Raw genomic sequence first — 27,282 nt, forward strand, 5'->3', positions numbered from 1 at the left:
CTCACAGAGATATTCCACGTTTGTTGCAATGTTTTATAATAATAAAATTATATTAAAAATTATATGCACTGCCTCTAGCAGTACATGACAGCACCTGGGTCCAACTGGACTCAAAGCAGTCTGACTATCACTTAATTAGGATGTCCCATCTTGTTTGAATTCATGCTTGTGTTGTTCTTATTCTCAAATGTAAGTAGCTTTGGATAAAAGCGTCTGCTAAATGACTGTAGAATAGAATACAATAGAATAGAATAATAAATAAGAAAAAACAAACACCCAACAAAATTTTCTGGAATTTGTTCAGTATTTATTAGCAAAAATAAAAAGTGTTTTATTTAATTTTTTTCTAAAGCTTTAATGATCCTTGGGCTGCTCTGTACTCACTAAACATTTTTTGGTCTGCTTAAAGACTATTTGTGATATTGAACTTGAGGTTCAAAAGTTGTTTTTTTTTTTTTTACTTTTATGAAATCATGCTCGAATTTTCTCCCATAAAACATCTTGTAATTGCTTCCAAAAAGTTCTGTTCTTATTTATGTCTGCAGGACTTGTTTCCAGATGCATCGGGTAAGGTTTCCTCTTTGTAAGTATTGTTGCTTGTTGAATACACCCAAATATGCAACTGTTAAATTTCTCTTTCTTTGTGGTCAAACTAAGGATTGGTTTCTCTTCTTTTCCCCCATATACCACCAGATTTCTGTGCATTTTCTTACAGACTTCAGCTTGACCTTTACTTGTTAGCTGATAAATTAAATTCATTAAGCAACTTAGGAAACAGTGAGCTAATGACTGCTCTCTTCTTATAGCGCTCATGTCTTTAATTAGTATCTGTTCTATTTATTTTCTAGAGTCAGAGTCAGAGATATGAAGCTTTAAAATCAGCATCACCTCACTTCCTCATGATGACTCTGAGCATTAATCTGAATAAGCTGTTCTTACTGAGTCCTTTACTGGGTTTTATTTTGTCTGTAGAGTGCAGATATTGCTGCTTCTGTATATGGGAGTTTCTGAATGAGGCTTAGAAACTGGCTGAGATTGTACTGAGATTGTAACTGGTAAAACACAAAGCTCCCTGCCACCAAATATGACTGTATAAAGGAAGATGGTAGACAGTTTTGATGATTCTCTTCTCTCAGTGTTGAAGTAGAGCATTGTCAGACTGGCTGTGTTCCTTTTTGTTAAAGACTATTGTTCTGGATAAAAATTACTAATGTTCTTGGTGTTAGTTGTAATTTGCCGTCTGGTCTGCTTAGAATACTGCATTATAATATCCAAGGAATTTAAAATCTGTACTCAGCCTTTATACCAGCATTTAGCATCAGCACTGACATTTAGCTTAAACCGAAAAATGCTCTATCCTGCTCCTCTGGACTATTTGCTTGGTTTACTGAATTCAGAAAACCTGTAGAGGAACATGGAAATTTATTCAGATCATTATACCTGGGTTTTTAATGTGTACAAAACCCCATCTGGACCCACAGAGAAATTTAAAACACTAATACTGCACTTCATAGCATTTTTTCCTGAATGTATAAAGGAGGGCCAATATGCTATATTTCAGTGCAGGATCACCACAGGTTTTACACGTCACATGATCAACATGACAGCTTGTTGTCATGTTCTGCACAAGCCTCTTAATGACAAATTAATTATTTGTGTATTTCAGGAGGTAAACTTGTAAAATCTGCAGGACAGTGGCTCAGTAGGTCCAGTCAGTGATCCCTGCATAAGTGCACCAGGAAAATCTTAATAATTATTATTTTTTAAAAGGGCTGATCCCAGTTTTCTCCCAGTTTGACATCACCAGTTTATAGAATCCATTCAAAAAATGTCTGGTTCTTATTCTGGACACATTCAGTGGAGCCAACCTGATGTAGTTAACATTATGTTAGTACAAAAGTAGTAACAAGCTAACGTTCACATCACTGTGGCTCTAAGCTTGTTGCTAACATAGATGCTAACATTAGCTTTTATAATACAGTGACTAACCTCTCCACGTGTGTTTTAAGGTAGACATTGTGGATCCAGCATCCTGGATTTTTATACCACAGACACTGTAGTTTGCTGCTATTATGTTTGTCACTTTTCATTAATTTTTTAATAGCCTAAATTTACTGCTGCAGCAACAGCAAGCAGTGCAGCCATTGTTTTGATTGATTGCATGTGCGGACGCATCTGTTTGTTTGCAGGGAGATCATGGCTGAAAAAATAAAAGATTGCTCACAAGTCTCAAATCGTTAGAGTCAAGTCTACACTGTGTGCAGAATTATTAGGCAAATGAGTATTTTGACCACATCATCCTCTTTATGCATGTTGTTCTACTCCAACCGTTACAGGCTTGAAAGCCTACTACCAATTAAGCATATCAGGTGATGTGCATCCCTGTAATGAGAAGGGGTGTGGTCTAATGACATCGACACCCTATATCAGGTGTGCATAATTATTAGGCAATTTCCATTCCTTTGGCAAAATGGGTCAGAAGAGAGATTTGACGGACTCTGAAAAGTCAAAAATAGTGAGATCTTGCAGAGGGATGCAGCACTCTTAAAATTGCCAAGCTTTTGAGGCGTGATCATTCAACAATCAGGTGTTTCATTCAAAATAGTCAGCAGGGTCGCAAGAAGCGTGCTGAAAAAACAAGGCGCAAAATAACTGCCCATGAACTGAGGAAAATCAAGCGTGAAGCTGCCAAGATGCCGTTGGCCACCAGTTTTGCCATATTTCAGAGCTGCAACATCACTGGAGTGCCAAGAAGCACAAGGTGTGCAATACTCAGGGACATGGCCAAGGTAAGGAAGGCTGAAAAACGACCACCACTGAACAAGACACACAAGATAAAACGTCAAGACTGGGCCAAGAAATATCATAAGACTGATTTTTCTAAGGTTTTATGGACTGATGAAATGAGAGTGAGTCTTGATGGGCCAGATGGATGGGCCCGTGGCTGGATCAGTACAGGGCAGAGAGCTCCACTCCGACTCAGACGCCAGCAAGGTGGAGGTGGGATACTGGTATGGGCTGCTATCATCAAAGATGAGCTTGTGGGACCTTTTCTGGTTGAGGATGGAGTCAAGCTCAACTCCCAGTCCTACTGCCAGTTTCTGGAAGACACCTTCTTCAAGCAGTGGTACAGGAAGAAGTCAGCATCGTTCAAGAAAAACATGATTTTCATGCAGGACAATGCTCCATCACACGCATCCAAGTACTCCACTGCGTGGCTGGCCAGAAAAGGTCTAAAAGAAGAAAAAATAATGACATGGCCTCCTTGTTCACCCTTGTTCTTAACCCCATAGAGAACCTGTGGTCCCTCATCAAATGTGAGATCTACAGGGAGGGAAAACAGTACACCTCTCTGAACAGTGTCTGGGAGGCTGTGGTTGCTGCTGCACGCAATGTTGATCGTGAACAGATCAAGACACTGACAGAATCTATGGATGGCAGGCTTTTGAGTGTCCTCGCAAAGAAAGGTGGTTATATTGGTCACCGACTTGTTTTTGTTTTGTTTTTGAATGCCAGAAATGTATATTTGTACATTTTGAGTTGTTATATTGGTTTCCCTGGTTTTTGTTAAGTTGCCTAATAATTATGCACAGTAATAGTCACCTGCACACACAGATATCGTCCTAAGATACTAAAACTAAAAAGAGCCCCACTCCAACTTCCAAAAATATTCAGCTTTAAAATTTTGTGTTCATTGCGAACATAGTTGTTGTTCAATAATAAAATTAATCCTCAAAAATACAACTTGCATAATAATTCTGCACACCCTGTAAAGTGTGAGTCCAAGTCAAACCACAGGAAATGCGACTGAAGTGTTACTCGAGTCCCCATCTCTGTATTTAGTCGCAGCATTGATGCAGAATCTTCCATGTCCACATTGCAATCAAGATGGAATCATAAGCCTCCCGTCGCCCTTGTTAACATTATTTATCTTGTTTGATTACCATTTTAAGATGTCGCCCTCCATTTATTTTTATTTATTTATTTATTTTGTTTGTGCATTTCTGTTATTAAGTCTCTTTCTTGTCCTCCTATGTCGTGCTTCCACAACTGAAATTGTTCTCTTGTAAATGTGGACTGCCTCTGTGGAGAACCCACTCTAAATTTAGATGATATGATTACAATTCAAAGCAGGTGAGGTAACAATCCCATGGACTGTGGGAGAGAAGTGGGGCATCTTCCCAGCTCACCACAGGGTCATCTTTGTTTCAGAAGACGACTGCTGAGCTCCATCTGTGGCTCTTGGCTTTGCACGGACCTTTGAAATGTGAACCTTTTTACACTCACATCTATTTAAGAAATTTAAATCACAGGACCTGAAATGTCAAAATGACCTACACTGTGTATAACATATATTTTAAATGTCTTTTCTCATTTAATAAATTAACTTGAATGTGGTCACCCCACTGCAAACAGCACCAGATATTATCCTTCTTCACTGGATAAAAGGTTCTTTTACAGGCAGATTCAACTTTCTGTGGGTAATTATATCCTCATCATTCAACAGGAATGAAAATTATTATCAGTTAGTATACCATATTACAGCATAACTGCAGTAATATTGCTGGCAAAATGCTGACTACATTGTCAAAATGAATTACCTAAAGCTTATTTTCTGCACTAAGCTCTCCAATATTAACATTACCATTGCAGTATCCCCTAAAAGGTGTGATAATATCTCCTCCATGCCACTGCATGCACACACTGGTGTCATTTAAAGGATCAGAGCACCATATGTTGAGATCTTGGATATAACTACTTTTGAAAACGCTCCCGTTAAATGTCAGCCCCTTCGACTTCAGAGAGATTTTAATCACACTACCTTTCCTGAGTTTTAGTGGAAAAGGCAATCATGGATCAGAGAGATGTGGTGGGCTTTATGCTGCAGGGGATACAGCAGCAGGACTACAACACAGGCCGATATGTACATAAACAACAGCACACATATGTTGAATATTTTTTAATATGAAAATATTCAGAAAAAAACTGAGTCTGGAACTCCTCAGCATTGAATTGAAGAACAGTTCCCAAAGAACAGTTTCTCTCTGTTCCTGTGATGTTAACAGTGAAGTGATTTATAAAAGATTTGAGATGGGGATGGAATTTTACACAAATACACCAAATTTGGATTAGTCATTTAACACACAGATGCAGACTCGGTGACAGTGTGAACGCAGTGTTGTGTCATACTGACATTTTTGCCTCCTGTGTTTGTAAAACAACTCTTATCTGATTATCTGGCCATGCAGAGGTTTATTTAAAAGTTGCTTAGGAAAACTGCTGACAGGCAGAGGGCTTTAGGTTCAACGTGAGGTCCAGGAAGGTCACGTCGTCTTCCTGTTGTCCATATTAAAAAGGTCCTGCCAATGCAGGATTCATGTGTGCAGGGAGTAATTAGCAAGGCTGGGCAGGAAAATCCATCCAAAGTCACTGGCTTGAAAGGAGGGTTTAAGCCTGTTACATGAAGGTGGACTCACTGCAATAATAATAGGGCAGCTTGAGAGTTTAGTGTAGCCCAGGTATTAAAGAAACAGTCAAGTTGTTAGAGGGTTGTAGGTTTAAGGCTTGATGTAGATGTCTGTTAAATTTGGAACAAAAAAAAAAAAAAAAAGACAAATGTCAAATAAATTTGTTTCTCAATTTTGGTACTAGTTTTATTTATTTACTAATTTATTTATTTTTATCCTAGTCTTACGAGGAAATGTTAAATAAGTTTACCTACATGTTCAAAAAGTGCCAGTGTTCAGGGTTAGAAATTATGAGTGAAAGGCAATGTCCATGAACTATTATCCATCAATATTGAAATGTGCAGATTAAACACCAGCCATGTTTTTCTTAACCTACTAATATAGTTTCCATTTATTTTATATATCTCCTTTATCCAGTTTAGAGTCATGAGGTGGGATACACCCTGGACATGAAGCCAGTTGATCACAAGGGCAACACAGAGACAACCATGCATGCACATGCTCACTCCTACGGTAGATTTAGAATCAACAGTTAGAAACCACACATATACACACATATACAGAGACAACATTCAAACTCCACACAAGAAGGACCCTGTCACAATCCTGAATCAGGTAAAGGGATTTATTAAACTACAGAAAAGGACTACAAGTAAAAGTACACAATCTAACAAAAGACAAAGAAAACCCAAATTCAAAGTATACAGCAGAAATACTACCCTAGCACCGACTAACAACAAACAGCAGTCAGCCGAGTTAACAAGGCTTTCTCAGCCTTTACAAAAACAGTTGAATCTAGTTAACACTTTAGCAAAACACACAACCAGAAGTCTACAGACCTCACATAGTTAGCAGCTCTGGAAAACCACAGCTGCCCTGACTGATTGTTTGCTGCCTGCTTAAACAGTAAAGCTCCAGGTGGACGTCAGATAAACGTGCCAATCACAGCCAGGTGATGGCACAGCCAACCAATCGCAGACGGGTGATGGCACAGCCAGCTATTTGCTGAGGGGTTCCAGACAGCCGGCCAATGACCTGGTTGCAACCAAACAGACGTTTAAATATGTTCAGAAAGGCCAAGGCCTGAGGCTGTAACAGCCACACACAATATTTAGTCCAGAAACAAGATCCTGACACCGTCCTTAATTATATACGTAGGAAATTACCATGTGTGATATCTATTTTGCCATGTTCCAAAGCTGGATGGCATCATCATGCAGTGAGAACATGGTTTAACATAACACACAATGTAATACAACATTAGGTTGTGTCTCTGTATTTATAAAGTAAAATGAGTGTTTGGAATATGACACAATATTTGAGCCTTTTTATACTGCAAGGTTTTGTGGTGTGGTACAATGCAACCAAAAGAAGGACCCAAAAGAGTTTGGGGTTTGTTTTATGGCACTCAGCCAAATGTAATTGTTTATAAACACAAGAATAACAGACAAAGAAAAAAAAAAAAAAAAAAAATCATGTTTCTTGTATTATTATTATTATTATTATTATTATTATTATTATTATTATTATTCAATTTGTTGTTGTTGTTAATAATAATAATAATAATAATAATAATAATAATCAACTGATTTGCAGATATTAATGTTGTATTTAGTTTGACTTTGGTTAACTTTTGGTTAGATTTGACACATTATTACAGCACCTGTGTCCATAAAAACTAGATATTGAAGTGAAGAGACATATTCTAAACCACAATAAGTAAATTCTGTTTATCTGTCCATTTTAGCCTTAAAAAAATTTCATCTTGGTTATTCTAGTTTAGACAAGAAATTCAAATATTTTCACTTTCTCATATTATCAGCTGTTTTTGCCCAATAACAAGTCAAGTGGAAATTGCAGCAGTGTGAGAAGTAATTTAGATAAATAATTGGATATTAGCTATTTTGATCATAGCAGGAACAAATAATATATAAATAAAACAGGTTCCACAATTCTTGAACTGTCCTGCAGCACCCAGGAGGGTGAGAATGTTCTGCTTGGAATCAATGGGAATCAGAAATGTTTGAAGTGAATGAACTTGCTTCAGAGACAATATGAAATGTGATAGCAGTTTAAATATAACAAGGATTTTTAGACAGTTTGAAAATCCTCCATTAAATTTTACTGAAACAGAGTGGTGTAGTCAATGCAAGCCGAGTTGTACGCTATTAGTATTCATTTTAGCTCAGTCTATATACTAAGAGATGATTGACACCTTGTCCTTCACTTTTTGTCCTGGAATTAGAGGATTTAATTAATTATTTCAATTCATTTCATGAAAGGATCAAAATATATCAAACATCTACTTAGCAACTGAAAAAAATTGCATGTTTTATACTTTTAATACTTTTATCATTTCAGATGTATCATTAGGTTTGATCTCAAAGTCAGTTATTTTTCTGAAAGCAGTTATGGGGTGATACAAAGACAGTTGTGGGTGCATGCGTGTTGATGATATCGCCACTAATGCCTGTGGCGAGTTTTACTATAAGTTAGGATGAGAAGAGTGCCACTGCCTGGGGTTTGATCTTGGTTTCTTATCTTGCTCCTCCTGGCTTTTCTACATATCAAAGCTCCCAGCTAGAGGTCTCCCTGCTCTGCTGTACACAACATGCACTCTTCCATTCATCTGTGTGTTGTTGGAGATTATGGAGCTATGGCGAACATACTGAAGTCATAAAAAAAGACAAAAGATGTTTTTATTATAATTAAATAAATGCAATAGAAAAATTAGGTCACAAAGCTCATAATATTACTTAAATCATCTTACAACTATCTACTACTGCCTTTTTTTCTTTGATACACCCTGGATACTATTGATTTTTAGTGAGAAACAATGATTTCAAGACGGCATTCTGCACTTTTTGTGCATTCAACACTTTTCTTTAAAGGCATACATTTTGTGAAGGGAAAAAACAGACCCACCAACATAGTGAGCCAGAAAAACTCCTAATTGGTTCAACAAAGCTCATTTTTGAAAAAATCCACAAACCTATCGGAGGGACTATTACAATGTACAACTAAAATGTGCCTTTTGGTGACAAAATTATAGCAATGTATATTTTTTATTGTTTTATCAGCAATAATAATAATGATAATAATAATAAACATTAATCTGGAGGTAGAATTTAAAGTCTCAGTCAAATGTCACCTTGTAAGTCCACTGCACTGAGTGGAAAAATAAATGGGCAGCACGTAGGGATTTTACCTGTCAGTCACGTTCCTTTTGGTCTCTAGCCTTTTTATTTATTTGTCTTACACAAAGTTTTCTAGCACAAGTTCTGTAAAGACAACCATCTTATCAAGTAAGGAAAATCTTTGAACAATTTCTCAAACAAAATAAGTTCATGCATTAGGGCAGATTATAAAAGATCTTCAAATTTATATTTATGACCCTGTCAAAATCTGTCATGTGCAGATTCTTCAACACACTTAAGGCTGGTACACATGATGATTTTCTAAATCTGAAGAGATTTTGTATCTGTTAGAGACCCCACACGTGAAGATAAATAATCAGGCATTGAACATTTTTTATGTGTGTGTGTGTGTGTGTGGTGCGCTCTGATAATCTCAGCACAGAACAACACACACATAACGATTCTGTTCCGCAAATGATCTAGAATCTAGTCCTCCAAGCCAGAAATCTTACGCGATGAAACATGATCAAACAAAAAAGAAAAAGAAGAAACATAGCAACAGCTGGAGAAAAGAAGAAGAAGAACCATGGCAACAACCGGAAAACACAACACCCAGCATGGAAGAGGACATATATAATGAAGTAATGATGGTGGTCTTGTGACTATTATTAACACAAAAATCCAGAACTATAAAAAAATAACAGACTGGAGACAGCGTGAACACAGACTTTATATCCTTCCTTGCTCCCCAGTCAGCGCGCTCTCTGATTGGCTACATTCTGTTCCACATCACACTCCACACAGTCTCAGTTCAGGAGTCATTGGCTTTCTAAATATTGAACATGTTAAATACTTCCAATTGTCGGCCATGACCCGTTTCGGAGCCAATTGTCGGGATGAATTTGCTCTTAACACCCCTTTCACCAAATGATAATTTGATATGAAAATCTTATAAGACTTAAGATAAGGTGTTTGCTGTCCTTGGTCAGGTAGGGGCTAAATCGGGACAAAAACAGCCAAATAATCTTAATAATGTGTGTACCTAGCTTATAAAGCCCCCATTTATACATCTGTTAATCATAAATGAGCTGATAGCAAAAAGTTTTGAACTTGACTGACTGGCACCTTTAAAAACAATCAACCCCGTTTCAGACAGTTTGTACTACGTTCATGCGTAAGAAGCTATATAGCAGACAACTATAGCACAGACCACTAGGAATAAAGACAGTTCCTTCACTGCATGAAGAATCAATTTTTCAGTTTCTGCTGACTCTTTCTAGTCAACTGTCAACTTTTTTAACTGTAAGGAAATTAGATTTTAACATTTATGGTTAAGAAATATATATATTTTTTCCATCTTTTTTTATGGTAGGTAACAAGAAAGGAAGCTACGTTATTGGAATATCAGAAAATAAGAAGGAGTAAAATAAATTAATAAATATAAGCAGGTTGCCAGTTGGATGTGACATGATGACTATGGTTTGCACCACACCACCTTTTTCATCATTCTGGTAGTCATGGAAAAGTTGTAAAGCAGAAAATAGGAGCACATCGGGAATGTGTAAAGAGAAGATGTTCAGTCAGAGCACAGGACGGCTGTGCAGGAAGCACTTTGTCTGAGTTCAGATGTTCAGCTTTAAGAAAGAGAAAAGCAAATCTTAGAGCAAGTAGGGACCATCTGAGTGCAAGAGCCAGGTGACATTAAAAAAATCATCTCCTGAAATGCAGGCTGTGGTATTGGATAAAGATAGGAACCCGCTCAGAGAACATTGGAAAGATCCCACATCCAACTGAAATACAGCCATGAGAGATGAACACAGTCTCACTGCTGCTCTGTCAAGAGATACAGTACAATCTATTGATTTGGGCTCTTGAATATTACTTTGTCTTTTGTGTGTTGTATGTATTTGGGTTTGTGTATGAATGTGAAAATAAACACTAATGAGAGTGTAGCCTCAAGTATTTCATGCTTGATCTGCATTGCTAGCAGGAAGTCTGAGTCATTCATTACCTCAAAGGTTTTCATTGTCACCAATTCTGTTCACAACTTTTTGGACATACTTTCTAGGCCCAGCCAAGGTGTTGAAGGGGTCCAGGTTGGATAGTCTCAGAACTGAGTGCCTGCTGTTTGCAGATGATGTGGTTCTGTTGGCTTCATGGGGGTGTGATCACCAACTGTCATTGGCATGACTGGCAGTCGAGTGTGAAGCAGTTAGGATGAGAATTAGCAACTACAAATCCAAGACCATGGTCCTCAACCAGAAAGTGGGGAATGTATTCTTCCTGCCTGGGATGAGATTCTACCCCAAGTGGTTCCAAATTCCAAGTTGTTCAAGTATCTCAGGGTCTTGTTTATGAGTGAAGCAAGAATGAAGCAGGAGACCAACAGGTGGATTGGTGCAGCACAGGCAGTGATGAAGACTCAGTATCGGTCTGTCAGTGCTGAGTCATAAAGTGAAGCTCTTGATACACATTTCTCCTGAACACCTACCTGGGGAGGTTTTATAGGCATTGTCCCACTGGAAGGAGGTCCCAGGTAAGACCAAGGACACACTGAATGGGAATGCCTTGGGATTCACTTGTGAAAGCTTTAAGAAGTGGCAAGGGAGTGGAAAGTCTGTTTCTCTCTTCTTAGGCTACTGCTCCCAGCTAAGTGGTGGGGAATTAATGGAAGGACTCTTCAAGAACTACTTTTAACTGCAGAATAATGATATTCCCACTAGCGGGCAGAAAACAAGTATTAACATTACAGTCCCAAAATGAAACAAGGCAAATAAATACTGGAACCATAACATATGAGAGACCAGCACAAAGCAGCAACATTTGAAAATATGTTTAATGCAACCAAAAACAATAACAGAGGAGGAAGCCCCAGCCAAAAGAAACAAAGAATGGAAGCAGACTGCAAACCAGCCATGCAATCGGCTTTAGGCTCTGGGCAGTCAGTTCCCTAACGGCCCCAAGGTAGAATCCTTTGGTATCAGGAAGCATATGCCAGCATGTATGTGAACAATTACAATTGCACGCAAAAACAGAGCAGGTTGTCTTGGCAAACACAAGGTTAAAAAGCAAGTTTATTTTCCCACCTAACAAAAAAAGGGACCCTAAAAAATCTAACAAATATATTTATTTAGAGATACTGTTGGACATCACCAAAGAGAAGGGAATAAAAGAAGTTTGCAGCCAAGCCCTGCACCACCAACAGGTGATTTAAGGTTACATTGGGTTGGAGCGGGCAGTCAAGAATAAATAGAGGGTCCCATATGTGCTAGTCGATGGAGAGAGCAACTGTAGAATATGAAATGAAAGAAACATATTCTTTCACCTCTTGTTTAAAATTAATGGGATGATACGGGCACATTTGTTTTATACATTTGCTCTTCTTTATATAACTGCAGCTTTTTAGACATTAATAGTCTTTTGCCTCAGTTTACATGAAAATTGTGATTTAAACTGTTTTGTTGAATATATTTTTTTATTTATTCTTCTGTAATATAATGGCCAACTAATAAAAATGGTTCTAATAAAAAGGTACTATAAACTTATTTTAGTTGGAGTGAGTGAATAGTGGCACCGGTTGGCACTAGTTGTCAGAATTTTAGCGGGGATTGGTTGGAGCGGGATTGAAAAAATAGTCCCGTGCAGGGCTGTAGTTTTTTTCAGCTAAATATAATCACACTATGTCATGTAGCACCTTTGCTTATTTAAGCCAGTGACTGAACGGGGACTTAGTGGTCTCTGTGTTTTGTGCTGTTCTTCTCTACCGGTCATGCTGTGCCAGTGAGTATCTGTAGTATCTCAGCTTCAATTACTGCCAAGCTCCTCTTGCTGTCAGGGGTCCCTCCTGCTGTAAGTAGTAATCATTTCTATCTTCTAGCTCTGTTTGTTGCCAGCGGGGCAAATCTGTTGAGTTGCGTATGAAGTGGATGCAGTGTGCATAATAATGACATCCCACTGATACAGTTTAAAAATTAGTTTTGGGGGCCATTTTTTTGCCTTTATTTTACGCCAACATTGAAATGAGACACAGAGATGTGGTGGAAATGGACCTAACAGCAGGGAATCAAACCAGAGACTCGGCTCAAGGAATTTATTGTGCTTTCTAAATATTCTGATATTGAATTACAAACACTTGATATTAAACAAGATTGTGGCTGTAGGAAATTAACATAAATCCTCCTTTATAAGTTCAGTGATCCAGGTAAAGATTTGATTGCTTTCATTAATGTGATTATTAAATCCAAATTATACCTTGTAAGTCAAGATAGCTGTATTATATTAACACTTCTATTGGATCACTCCTTCATTTTAACTTGAAATAATCAGACTGGTTGTGTAATGAGCAAAGGTAGCTCAGGCCGTACAGGACAGGGAAGGTCTATGTTGAGATGGAGTAATTAGCCAAATAATTAATACAGAGATAACAGTGTCCACACTTGTACATATCATCCAAGATAACTGCTTAAATATAATTTATAAAGCCCATTTAGATTAGACTTAGAAACTATTCAATCATTTAATCTTCTTCGTTTAATGAGCATCCGGCATAAAAATAAATTTCTAAATAAGTACCAGTGTGTACTTACAAGTTTTTCTAATTAATGATGCAAGCTCATCGTTTTTGCTTTGTATTCTACATTTTTCTTGACATTTAATAAATTTCTATTAAAATATACACTGCTTTTACATTTGCTTTTACATTAATTGCCACACAATTGTGATGAAGTGTCGACCTGTTCTGTTCATTACCTCAAACATCAATTTAAAGACACTGCATTTGAAAATCATCAGTTAATTCATTATGTTAATATTTCCCCGTTTATGATAAATAGTTTCTTGTTGCACATGCTTAATTTGAACTTGGCTGTGTTTCTTTATGAGATGAAGATGGTTTTAAATGGATATTTTTCTTCTGGCTGCTGGTAGAAATTATTCTGATATGTCTTTGTACGCCTGCCAGTGCATAATTACCCAGATTACACTGGATGGTAAAAGAGGGGGCAAGATGTCTCGTCACCACAGATGCGATGCAGGAAAGCTTAAGTATCTCATCGCTGCTGACTGTACCAATAAATTGCTCACCTAAAAACCCCAAATTGCATTTCTGATCTCACCCGTATCCATCTTGTCCATAGTAGAATATAAAGTTGCCTAACTGAACAGCTTGTGGCTTGCATGAAGGGCTTTTATTGGTTCCTGACAGAATTGCACAATTCTGTTGATGATGAAAAACATATATCTACAATACAACCCACTTGTATTTGCAAAGTTTTATATGCTAGAATGCAATAAAAAGTGATGTAATTATTCAGTCTTTCAATACAACCTCAGATGACCAACATAAGATAAAACAGTTTGCTAATGGAGTACATTTCTTTAAATGATCACTAGTAAGTGCCAAGGAGGAAAGGCATGAGCAATGGGCTTCCATTAATATATGTGATTCTGTGTAAAATATATAAGAATTCAAGACAGCCTTTTGCAGAGGTACAAAGCTCATTAAAAGCTAAATCTCAGATACCACAGACCTCAGTTCGCATGCTAAATGCTGAAGTTAATGACAACACAAATAGAAAACGCCTGAATAAGTTTGACGACATCATCATACCAGCCCTCAACACAGCCCTTACACACCTGGAGAACAGTAACACACACATGAGGATGCTGGTCTTGGACTTCAGTTCCACCTTCAGTACAGTTCTACCACATAAGTTTGTTAAGAAATTGGACGACTTGAGCCGACTCAGCTCACTGTGTACCAGGATATTAGACTTCCTTAGAAACAGACTCCAGAATGTCAGGATGGGAGACCCCTCCTCCCCGCTCTCATCCTGAACACAGATACGCTGCGGGGGGTGTGTCCTCAGCCTAAAGAGGGGGGTGAGAGTAGCAGAGCAGGTGATCAGGACAGCACTACCCTCCCTCGGTGACATTTACACCAGCAGAAAGACCCCTCCCATCCTAGTCACCCCCTTTTCTGTCCTCTCTCCTCCAGGAGACGATGGAGGATACTCAGCACAAAAACAAATAGACTCAAGAACAAGTTCTACTCTCAAGCTGTAAAATGTATGATTTTTGACCTCAACAATTCATCCAAAAGTTTTCTGGCACATGGTCGGAGTGCAGTGTGAAGCCAAAATAACAAACGTATTACAAAGCAAAGCAGTCAGTGGACAAATGTACTCACAGCACAAAGCAATCAGCAAGTTCACTGAGACTTCATTATTCCCTAAAAGCCATTTGTAATGTACACACTGATAGAATAACGGTGTTTTAATTTACTTTAAATGTGTATTTTGGAAAAATCGAATTTTTGTCTGAGTCGAAACACAATTTGCACGTGAATTAGAGGTGTAAAACAGTTTTACCATTTCCCAGTGTTAGAGTGGACAGGGCCTTAGATTGTTGGAGAGGACACGGCCGTCTGGGGATTCTTTTGCCTTGGAAGGATGTGCTTGGTTTGCAACAATATTTAAGTGGCGTTTCTTATTGAAATATTCACAAGGCCCATCAATCAGAAACCACTAGAGAGGTGAGGTAATTTTTAAGGAGAAAACTCTTATCATAATAAAGCAGTCCAGCTGGAGAGAGCGTAGAACACAGCACAGCAGAAATGCAGCAGGCTTTTGTCACATCATATACCGAGATGTGGACAACCTCCTCTGTCCTTGCCAGATTACTGCCTGTCAAGAGACTTTCTGTCTCAGAGAGGAGAAACCTGCAGCTGCCCTTTTCAGATTAGCTCTCTGAGGTGAGTTTGCTCTGACTTTATACGTATTACAGTTTCAAAAATACATAATTACCAATCTAAACCCTGTAATACCTGACCTGGCTCTTACTTAACCTTATTAATTTAAATTTTCTCCACAGTTTCAAAGAAACATTTACATAAATGTGAGCTTTACAGTTGACCCATGTCAGTATCCTCACCTGTCAGTGGTTTTTATGCTTTAGCAAGTCTTTCCAGCAACTCAGAAATCAATCACATTAGGGCAATAATATAAGTCACCGCCCACTTTTCAGCTAAGGTGGATTTCTTTAACCCACTTTCTTTTTTTTTATGCTGTTGACAAAATTCAGGGGAGAATTTCTTATTCATGTTGCAGTGATGGAACTTCACTTTAATCTTCTTTTGTTCTCTTCCACCTTCTACTCCCCGTCTGTGGATGTTCTCCACAAGTTTCCCATTTCTTTCTTTGACTTGAACTTTAGGATTTCTGCTCACTCATACAACCAGAAAATAGAGAGAGAGAAATAATCTCTCTGCATCCCCAGACAGCTTCAGTCTCCACACTGTACCTGGGTGAAGAAATCAATTTCACCTGAATTTTTCTCTTTTTTCCCCCATTGTTTAGAAACATTCTGAAAGATTTTGCTGGATGTTGTCCTGTTATTAGAAATTTCTTTCTCTCTCGTTGCACTTTTGCGACACATTGTGTGAATTGCTGTTCTTTTTGCAGTCAGGCTCTTCATCTGTTTCCCAAATCTTACAGAAACTAACTGAAAGGCTACAGAGAACTTAGTTTTTACTTAGAAGACGCATGATCACCATCTCTCTCTTTTGGCCTCGCAGACCTTATATATCCTCCAGCATTTTAAACGTTACATTTTTTCAATACTGCCTATTATTTTGGTCTCTGCCTCCCATAAACCTTTAAAGATTGATCTGTTCAGCCTCCATCTGCTCATATGACTGTGACTTCCTCACCTCATCTCAGGCTTGACCTCAGGCCAGCCATTATCAGGTTACCATGCCAGGCAGGCTTGGCACAGACAGCCAGGCATAGTATCAGATCCTGTCAGCCTTTGCCTTCGTTCCAACAAGAGGAATCCACTAATTATGAATAATGTTAGAAAGAACACACAAACACACACACACACACACACACACACACACACACACACACACACACACACACACACACACACACACACACATAAAGGAAATGGTTTTAGCAAGAATAGACTGAGGCAAAGTCTAATTCGTGGTTGGATGTTACAGATGTTAAAATCTCCACTGTGTGAGAAGTTCATATCTTTGATCACTTGTGGTTTTTTTTTTTTTTTTTTTTTTTCCAGGCTAATACTGATATAATCAGCTCTCCCCATCGGGAACAGTTTTTAAAAGTGCTGCTACTCCTGTGATGAGCTCTGTCGCTTCCTGTCTCCTACTCGGCTCACAGTGGTGTCACGTAATTTTAATGATAAGATCAGAAAAATGGTTTATACTGCTGCACCTTTGAAGATTAAAATATGAGCTGTTGAAACATAATAATGTAGCACTCAGGTGCATCATCTTTAAATATAAATGGTAAAAACTGTGTTTCCATACAAAAATGAAATAGTTGTAAAATTCCTTGGAAGAAAAGCCTTTTTTCCCTCATGTGTGCCTCATGTGTTTGAGTTTGTCTTTTTAAATTAGATTTTTTTCTTTCCCTCTTTTTTCTGCTCCTTTTTTCCCTGACCTCCTCCATGTTGGATCTTCTTGGCTGAATCCCAAAATACAGGTAAAACATGACTAGTCCTGTTAATGAGGTGTGATCGTTTACATGCATGTGTGTGTACGTGCTGTTTGTCATAGTGTGGTCATTGTAATAACATGAATGCGCTTGTTTTGGGATGGATTGTCTAAATTTGATGGAAAATAAGAAAGGAGAGCAGTATTTTCTTCTTTTTAAGGGAGGCATTTTCAAAGGCAGCTCTGAATGCTTATGATGGACATGTTATGAAGCGTGACAGATTTTTGAGACATGCCTTGCTGAAGACTATGGGTACATTCAGGCTGCAAACATTTAATTCTCAAAGGAGAATGTTAACCATACCAAAATGACCAATATTTTGATTTAAGTAAGTGCCAATTTGCTGATAGCAAACAGTTTTTAAAGGTCTTATTCCCTGTTGCAGTCCTTTCATTGGAAGCGTGCATTCTGCAGAAATCTGTTGATAAATTTCAGTTCAATGAAGGAGTCTGAATTCTTTGCAGAATTATATATATATATATATGAAAATAATAATAATAAGTTTTTTTTTTTTATCTGGAAACATTTATATGTATTGATATGCCAGTGTTAACCTGTTCAAGAGCTGACTCCAAATAAAACATTGCCATGTAAATGTAATTTTATGATCACAAAAACTGAAATGAAGCATGCAGATTTGACTTTCGTTATGTAGACATGTATGAACCTTATTCCTCATTACCACATACAGGCATGTTTTATAGGTGGGTCAAGCAAGTCCATTCATCCCTATGGGATTCTCTGTAATCTTCAAAGGACGCTTTTAACCCCTCTACAACTACATCAGGCAATTGTAAATATTTGGGGGAGACTTTGTACAAAGAAAGTGTACCATGAACAAATAGATTTACTCATGTTACCGACTGGTGACCTGTCCAGGGTTTATCCTGCCTCTTGCCTAGTAGCTGCTGGGATAGGCTCCCCTGTGAACCTGCAATGAAGTAAGCGGGCACAGAAAATTAATGGATGAATTGAACACACATGAAAGTAAAAATGAGGTGGAACAGGGAGTTTTTATACCTTTTGGTGACACACTGATGCTTTACATTGCGTCCATTTATGCTCATGGTTGCTCTGCCCACTTTATGACAGTGGGTGCAGAACAGAAGACTTTTTAAAGAAGAGAAAAGGAACATAAGTAATTATCTATGCTTTGAGAGGATTCATGGATCTTATAAAGACTTTGTGTCAGGCTGTGCTCACAGAGACATTTTTCCATGTATCTGCTAAAGCTTTTCATCGTTTGGGGTTTTGTCTAAATGGAACAAAAGTTTTGGGAGTCTAAGAAATGCTGACTTATAAAACCAGGTCCCAAAGTGAATACATTTGAAAATTTTACCATTTCAATATTGTGTTTACAACCCAAATGTTTCTTTTCTAAACCAATGACACTATTAATTTTTCCCTGAACCTGCATGTGCAAACCCCACAAACACAGCTGTCTGCACATGCTCCATGTCTTCTTCTCTGTTTTTGGTGTATTTCTGTGGCAGCGTTACAGCACCTCTTAAAGGCCTGGCATATTTACAGGGTTTTCAATGGTTTTGCGTGTTTTTTTTTAAAAAAATATTTTGTCTTTACAGTAACCTTTTTAAAATAAAATGGCTTTTGTCTCCGTGTGGATGTGCCCTTATTTGTGTGTTGCTGTTTGCATGTGTTAGTTATTTGGTCAGAGTCATTTTGTGACACGACATGACCGGATTAGGAGGTGTCAATGCACACACCTCGATAATGTCCTTCTCTGTTTGACCTATCATCTCATCAGCTCTGTATGTTTTTTCTCTTTTTAATTGATGCTTGAACTTTGACTGAGCTTGATGACAACAGACACATTCTGCTTTCCTGACAAGTTAAAGGAGTCCTGAAACAGACAGGTGTAGTAACAGAGGATCAGATGGAAACATGGATAGTGTGTTAATTGAATCTTTGTATGCTGGAAGTGTGTTTTGGATGATACAGGACCAGACATAATTAAACCATCAGTGCCATCTTTTTAAAGAAGTGAAAGAAAGAAAAATAAAACAACTTCAGAATAACTTGTTATTCAGGAAGTATTTCCGTGTAACAATTCCTCTGTAAAATCTGGACTGGTTTCATGAAGAGACAATGTATGGGAAAGTTGTACTGAAAGAAGCACTGTGGTGTCCTGAAGCTATGAAAACATCATAAGTGAGATGGCTGGTAGGTGGGGCACTTCCTCCAGTTTAAGCTAAAGAGCGTCAGCTGGTGGGGAGTGGCAGCCAGCTAATGAGGAAAGGCTGATGGGATGCAACCAGAGTTTGACAAAGAGTTTGAATGAACCTATTTGCACCCTGTGAGATCAAAAACCTGCAGGATTGTGGCCCTCTCAAAGGCCGGAGCTGGACACCCCTGATGTATACAAAAACATTCAGAATGAGCTCCATTCCAAGTCTTCTGTATCTAAAATACTTTAACTGCTTCGGTTTAGCTTTATGTGTTTTAACTGCAGTTGTGTAACCGACTGCATGACTAATTTTGGTTTTACATATACATAAAAATACATAAGATTATTCTCTTCCTACTGCAGCTGCCAAGTTAACTGAATGACATCTGGTTAAATAGAACCACTGCACTGCGCTTTGTATTATCCCCTTTTTTTCAATGTGTTTTGTCTTGATAGTGGACATGTCACAGTTAGAAAGATAAAAAAGAAAAAAGTTCAACTCCTCTTCATAGCTTTTGATAAAACTTAATACCTTGTGCCATGAGCACGTTATCTGTTCCTTCCACAGCCACTCTGAGCCTGAACTTTTCAAAGTTCCTCTTCTGAAATTAAAGTCTTATAGTTAATCAAAAGTACAACTTCTCCAATGTTTTGCCGGAGGAGAAACACAGTGAAGTGGACATTAATTATAAACCCAGACACCTGGAGGTCACGGGTTTGCAACTTTGTGTTCAGATAACACATGAGTGGACTGAACTCTGCTAAATTAATGTGACCTTTCACTTTAATGAGGGTGATGGCTGAGGTGGGCTTGTTTTCCCTGCACTGATATCCCTGATTGTAAAGATGAATAGTACATATTTAATGCTTTCACTGAAGTGTGAGCTTTTTTTGTGAGCAGAATACACACTCTTAGTGTAAATAGTATGCGTTTTGACATTTGTTATTGAAATTTATCTACAAGACTGTTTTAACTGCATCTTTTCACAAGATGCAAGTCAAATCAAACTTAGCCTACAGACTAACTTGTACAACCAAGCTTGCTAAGAAGCTAATGATGCTTATTTATGATGCTTAAGAATCAAATCATGCTCCGATATTTTAATGGCTTCTTGGTTGTTAAATCAGTATTATCTCATATCATTCGCTGCCTCCTGAATTAAATAAAATTAAATCATATCTTGGCATCATATTTGATCTTGTTTCTGTGATATTGACAAACATTGAATCGTTCTCTATTGAAACTATATATCTTAAAATGATCACGCTTGTGATTTACACTCTTAGTAAGAAATACAGAACAAAAAGAGATTTATTAAACAAATTGAACCAGGTCAATGAAAGATGTGTTTTCTCAATGTGTATTTATTTAACCAGAAATAAAAACAGAATTCACCCAAAAATACAAAATTTCCCCCAAAATACTATCACCATGCAGATCAAATGCTAAAGAGAATGAATGAATGTTTTGAACATGTTAAAAAAGAAAGAAGAAGCAACAGCAAAATGCACAACAGTCACAACAACAACAACAAAAATCATTTCAGTTCAACATGCTCAAAAAGGAGTAGGAAGAAGTCTAAACTGGAAAAATATTCTAGAAAAAAGAAACTAAAGAAAGAAGATACAAATACAGTCTGGTCCGTTAACCAGAGGTAAACCAGGGGTTTGAGCAGATGAGATGCAAAAATTCAAGTGTTGTTACTTAATGTGATTATAATGTCCAATGTGAACTGAAAATGTGCAAACAGGAACATTTTGAAACCTTTATTTTTCCCACCATTCCCTAATGATATTTATTGATTGTTTAAACATAATTATCATAAACATGACAATACAGTCTTGTACTGTATTATTTTGAGACCAGACAGTAATTCCAAGCAAGAGATTAAATATTTACATAAAGCAAACATTTTTTATTTCCACTTGTACTTAAGAAGTTAAAGAAGGGTTAAGAAGGGTCTAGCCAGGTCATTGCCGACAGAGTGCTCTGTAGAAAAGTCTGGCTGTACAAGTCTAGTATTTATCAAACCCAAAAATACTGATTCTCTCCAGTGAACAGTAAAAGGCGCAGTCATTAAATATCTCCCCGCCTCTAACCATGGAGTCCAGAGTTTATGAAATTTTTCTTCAGATGCCCAGTGTCTCGTTAAAGCTGATGAATGAACAGTATGAACACCCCTTAGGTCACTTTTTGATTTTAATTGTTTTGCTGTCAGCCCAGCCTTGCTGTTGTAGTCACTTCCTGTCTGATTGTCACTTTATGAAGACCAGAAGTGATTTGTACCGCTTCACAGACTCATAATGTTAACTAAGAGACTCATAAATTATCCTTGCTTATCTGAACATAGTGCTGTTTAAGATTTCCTGTATAGTACAAGCTTGACATGTTGCATGTGAGACGAGTTTTCTACTGTGGATGTAGATGAACAGCAGTCCCACCTTTGACTGAGTAACAGATCTTGGAGGCCATCACGAGAAAGTTGATACAGGATGGGGAAATAAAAAAAAAAGGCTAGCCAGGGGAGTGGAAGAGCATTTATTTCAGAGAAGTATGGAAGTGTGTCTGTGTGCATGTGTGTGTGACAGAGAGAGAGAAAATAGATCTGTTTCATCCCATCTAGATTCAATATCAGTGCACCATCTTCCTAGATGGATGCTCTCAAGCAGCTTAATGATGGCTGTTTTTACTTCACTGGCTCAGGCAGCGCCCGTTACACTGGGCAACACAAAGCAGTGTTTTCTAAAGTGCACACAAATGCACACCAGCATAAAAAGACTTGGAGATGATAGATTTAAATCCATATTAATGTCATTGATACAAATATTTACACTAGAATTTCCAGATGGCTTCAAAAATCACTTTGAAATTCCAACTTGATGATTCTTGGTATACATGCAATATTTCCATAGAGATGCTTCTGACACACAGCTGAGAATACAACTACATGTCACAGAGACATTAATGAAAAGTAAAGGAGATACTGAGGCTTCGACCCACAGTGATTAAAGCAGAAGATCCCGTCAATGTCGCACCAAGGCTGAAAATACAGGAGAGATAGTATTACAGGCTAAGGACTAAGCAGAGCTGTGTCTATCAGTCACCGGATACTTTCTTTCTTTTCTGAGTTATTTAAAATGGCCTTGGGGGGGAAATCAGAGTGTGAGAGTGAGTGCACACGCCAACAAACCCACAGACAGAAAGGAATGTTTCTAATAACCTCCAACCTCAAGCAAATGTACTTATAGTACTTAGCATATGTGATGGTACAATCGTCTCTTTTAAATTTAGACATGAAAACGGTATAGGAAGAGTAGAAGAAGAAAGGGTATTTGCAGCTAAAAAAATATATCATGCAGCATTTCCAATGCCTAGCAATGATGCCACATATCTGGTTAAAACTACAGATGAAAAAAAAAAGAAATTTCTACAGACTGTATTTCTTTCAGCAGGAAGCAAATCTGTAAGCCCAACATTTGAGGGAATGGGTGAACATATAAATCTGCACTTGCCTTTGTTATAAACAATATGTTGAATAATTGAGTAAATGAAAACACATCTAATTTAATTATGACAATTTCTAATTTATCACATGACTGAACCTAGCAAACACTATATTGGTTTATTGAACATATTTATGCAGAATTAGTTTAATCAACCCAATTAAGCTGAAACCCAGTCCTCAGAAGTTATCTCTACTACATTATGGTCACCCAAAACAAATATATTAAACTTGTGCATGAATGCTCAGGATGGAGGGTTGAATTAAAAAGATTCAGTGTGATGTTGTTTTTCGTAACTAGGTAACTGTCTGTATATACCAATCAGCCATAACACTGTGACCACCTGCCTAATATTGCATATGTTCTCTTCATACCATAAAAGTGACTCTGTCCAGGCAGTTTGTGGGTAAAGACCACAAACTGCTTGAGCCCTCAACCCATGAACCACAAACCCTCTGGGTAGAGGACTCAGGGATTATCAAACCCCGTCAGATTGCTATCTGGGGAGTTTATCACATTGGACCTTGACCCATCTTCCAAAGAGTCAAACACTTATGACTCTTCTATGTTCTTTGAGCCTTTTCAGGTTCCACTGCTGTCCTGATGGGGAATGCTCTTCTTCTGACAAACACACTTATCTGCACAAATGCTTAAGAGGGGGAAATGTCAAAGAGGCATTCATGTGAAAACCTGAATGGACATTTTTTTTTCCTTAGCAGAACTTTGTTGTAAGACAATAAGACAAGGACTATTCTCTTTACTTGTCGGTGGTCATGTGACCAACTGACATAGAAATATGATTATATTACCCAAGGCCAGGAATATGCTTGTATTTTAATAATAGTTCACACACTTGCTTATACCCCTAATACAAGCATGCCATGCCTTGTCTTTGAAACTTTACATTATTATTACTGCTACTGATCGTCAGACCCTGCATCTGGTCAATTTGGGCCCACAGTGCCCCTAGGGATTACTCGCATATCACAGCTTGCTAATGCATTGTGTTCATTTCTGAGGACATAAACAATGCTTTTAACAAACAAACTACATCAGGCAGCCATGACAAACACATACATCATATCAAAAGAAAGTATATTTTCAGCCTAAAGGGGTTATGCAGGTGTATTTATATTTACAAAAACGTAATGAGTAATTGATTTTCTTAAGTATCACTTTGTTTCTTTAAATCTACAGGAAATAGAAAAGCGGTGAAGAAGACACTGGAGTGAGAGAAGAGAATGGTTAGAAAGCAAGAAATAAAACATGCACTCATCCTGGATCTTGTACGGATGTTCATTTTGACACTTTTTGTATGTAAAGACAATTTGAACATGGGAAATGCCTTGTTCTTCCCTGCAGTCATTCCAACCCCCCTGAAGCTAATGGGAACTCTGCTCTGGAGATTGAAAGAGGACATAAATTCTCACACACTCAAAAAAAAAAAAAAAAAAAAAAATCCACTTAATGGAGAAAGACTACAACTGTAGTGCTCGAGTAAGACTGTGTGAGTTTCTATAGATGAAAGGACCTTTTTAAAGTAGGACGTTATACAAATTTGTTTTCTGTGCTGTCTGAAAAACTGAACAATGTCTCCAACGAGAATCTTTTTGTAAACTGTATTAAGCAATTGCTATATTTAAATAGTTGAAATCACCAAATTTCATGGGTATGCACAATTTCATCAGCTTATAAATAATAAAATTAAATATATCAAGATTATATCCTTTGTACACTCTGGTTCAGCACTTGCACACATCTCATCCTCAACTAAGCTGGCAATGAGCAGACCCACATGGCTCAACCCATAATCTGTCAGTAAGGATCTCAAAGTGGAATATTTCTAAGGCTTAGGTAAGATTCAACAGACTTAAAAGAGAATTACTAAAATCTAGTTTTTTCTTCCATAATTCATTGCCGAAGACAAAGTTTAACACCGACCACCTTGAAACATTGAGGGACAAATGTCAAGAAGCAGACGGTAACCACAAAAGGAATGACATAAGGTTATTGGTACTGACATCCAGTAAGCTTGTTAAAATGTGTTATTGAGCTTTGTATGTTCTCTCATATTCAGCCAATGAGCAGCCCCATCTACTCCTACATATACATAAAACACTGAAACTACTCAAAGACACCACTTTAGAGCAAAATTGTGGAAAAAAATAATATATATTGAAACTGTTTGCTATTGGATTATTCTACACTGTTGCTGTATCTGCCTTTTTTTCTTACTGTTTGCAAGTCTAACCAGAAAACCAGAAGTGAAAGGAGAGGCAGATGGAAGTTGTTTTCCTCTTGTGTTATCCTGTTAATATCATCCTCTTTTTTTCTTACACGCTTCCCCCGTCCACTCTCCTTGCACGCACACCAATAACATCTCCAACAGAACAACAGATGAACAGAACATAAACTACACGATTTTCCTTTTTTGTCTTTAGTTTCATGTTTTCTGGCCTTCAACTTATGTTGCATTCACCATCGACTCGCAAATTCAGGACCCACTCCCTCCCACTACAACCTTTAAACCGCCCACTGCCACAAGATTTGCCCCAATGCAGGGCTCTACCCCATACCACCACCATCTTTGTCACCTCCCAGATTGTAACTCTGTCTTGTGTGATCTTACTCAGAAATCCCTACATATGCTTAAACTGTACAGAACTCTGCCTCTCACATTAAGGCTCATAACCCGAACCCCCTTCATCCAACTCCACCCTTATTCTGCAGCTACTCTGGCCTCTGGTTAAACATTGCATCAACTTCAAAATCAGTCTATATACAATGGAGGGCTGGCAGCGGCTGGTTAGCTCAGTTGGTAGAGCATTAGTAGACCAGAGTTTGAAACCCCCATGGATGAACATTAGAATCTTCCAGTTGGGTCCTTCGGCAAGACCTTTATTGCTACTGCCTAACCACTGTAAGACGTTTTGTATAAAAGCGTCAGCTAAATGACTGTAAAAGCTATCCACCACCCTTCCCCTCCTTATGTGTCTGACTTTGTTCAGATGACCACTCCATCCTCAGATCTTGCTCGTTTCCATCTTTGTCCCTTTTACCTGCATTATTTCTCTCTTTCTCCCTTAAAATCTACAATCCAAACTTATTTGTTCAAAATTAGCTGCACCACAAATTTTTCCTTCAGTCTGCGATACGTTATTACATTAATGAAAAAGTAGTTGTATGTAGACAGTCTAGCAGTTGATAAATTTGGTTGCTAACTCGCAGAAATCCATGAATGAATATTAAGACTGTTAAATCCTAACCATATTTTTTTGTTTGTTTATCTTTTTTTTTTTTTTTACTCCAATTATGAATAAAAGAAATGCAGAAAAGTTAAACGTTGCTGGGAAAACTTGGATCGGATTGAACTTGAAACTTGTATGAACAAAAGGTTTCATTCTGTTTGTCTCTTTGGAAATCCAAAGTTTTGTTATTTAAGGTGCTATTTTATTGTCGGCGTCCTGCTTGTGTTTCCACCACAGGTGCCCTTTCCTCAGGCTTCCCACAACAGTCTGAATTTGAATAGTTATTAATCTCTGCAGCCGGATGTTTACAAAAGCTGTTTGGTTTGGTGTTTTGCTTGAGGGTTCAACAACAGGAGCCTCAGCTGTAAATCACTGGTAAAATAAGCCAATAGAAAAGTTCACCAATTTCGCTTCAGCTCCAATTACTGTCTCTGCTGATTTTAGTTTGGGGCTAAATCATAAATCAACTATGGTGAAATATGCAGCCACACCAGAACAAGTTTTTATTTATTTATTTATTTTATTTTGGACAATTATCACCCATTTTATAAAGTGATTTATGTAACTATTTATGCTGCTGCAACACACTGTTTACCACCAGTCTTGAAGCTCCTACAAAATGCATTTACACCATTACTTGCATCAAGACGCAGTTAACCATGTGAGCTTCCTGCAGAGAACAAAGCACATGTTGTATGTGGACAGTAAGAGGTAAGAGTGAATTTTTCTGGGAGGAATCCCATTGGACTACACAGGAAGGCTGGATGATTAAAGAAAGAAAAAAAAACAAAAAAAAAAAAAACAGGATCCAATAAAGACAGAAATTGGTGCTGTGAAGAGAAGAATAGGTGCAGTATTGGAGACTTGTTGTTTTGCAGCATGTGTGTAACCTTTAGTGTATTTCAAGAAGCACAGGCCACTGTTGTACTGCAGTATCAATTTCCCTCTGGAATATAAAAAGCCAGCAGACACACATTCAAGGGTTAACTTATGTCTGCATATGCAGGAGTACACCCAAGCTAGCATCAGAATCGTACATCTGATTTTATTTTTTCTTATTTCCATGCAATTACTTGAAGTGAATGTGTTTTCATTGGTTAATCTGCACATTTTAAATATGTTAACAGTGTAGTTTCCTCATTCCCTTAATCTGCACATTTTAACACTAGAAGTCCCAGGAATTTTGATATCTCCCTAAAGTCCCAGAGAAGGGTCGAAAGA

The sequence above is a fragment of the Melanotaenia boesemani genome, chromosome 9 (assembly GCF_017639745.1).
Source record: "Melanotaenia boesemani isolate fMelBoe1 chromosome 9, fMelBoe1.pri, whole genome shotgun sequence".
In the NCBI taxonomy this organism is placed as follows: domain Eukaryota; kingdom Metazoa; phylum Chordata; class Actinopteri; order Atheriniformes; family Melanotaeniidae; genus Melanotaenia; species Melanotaenia boesemani.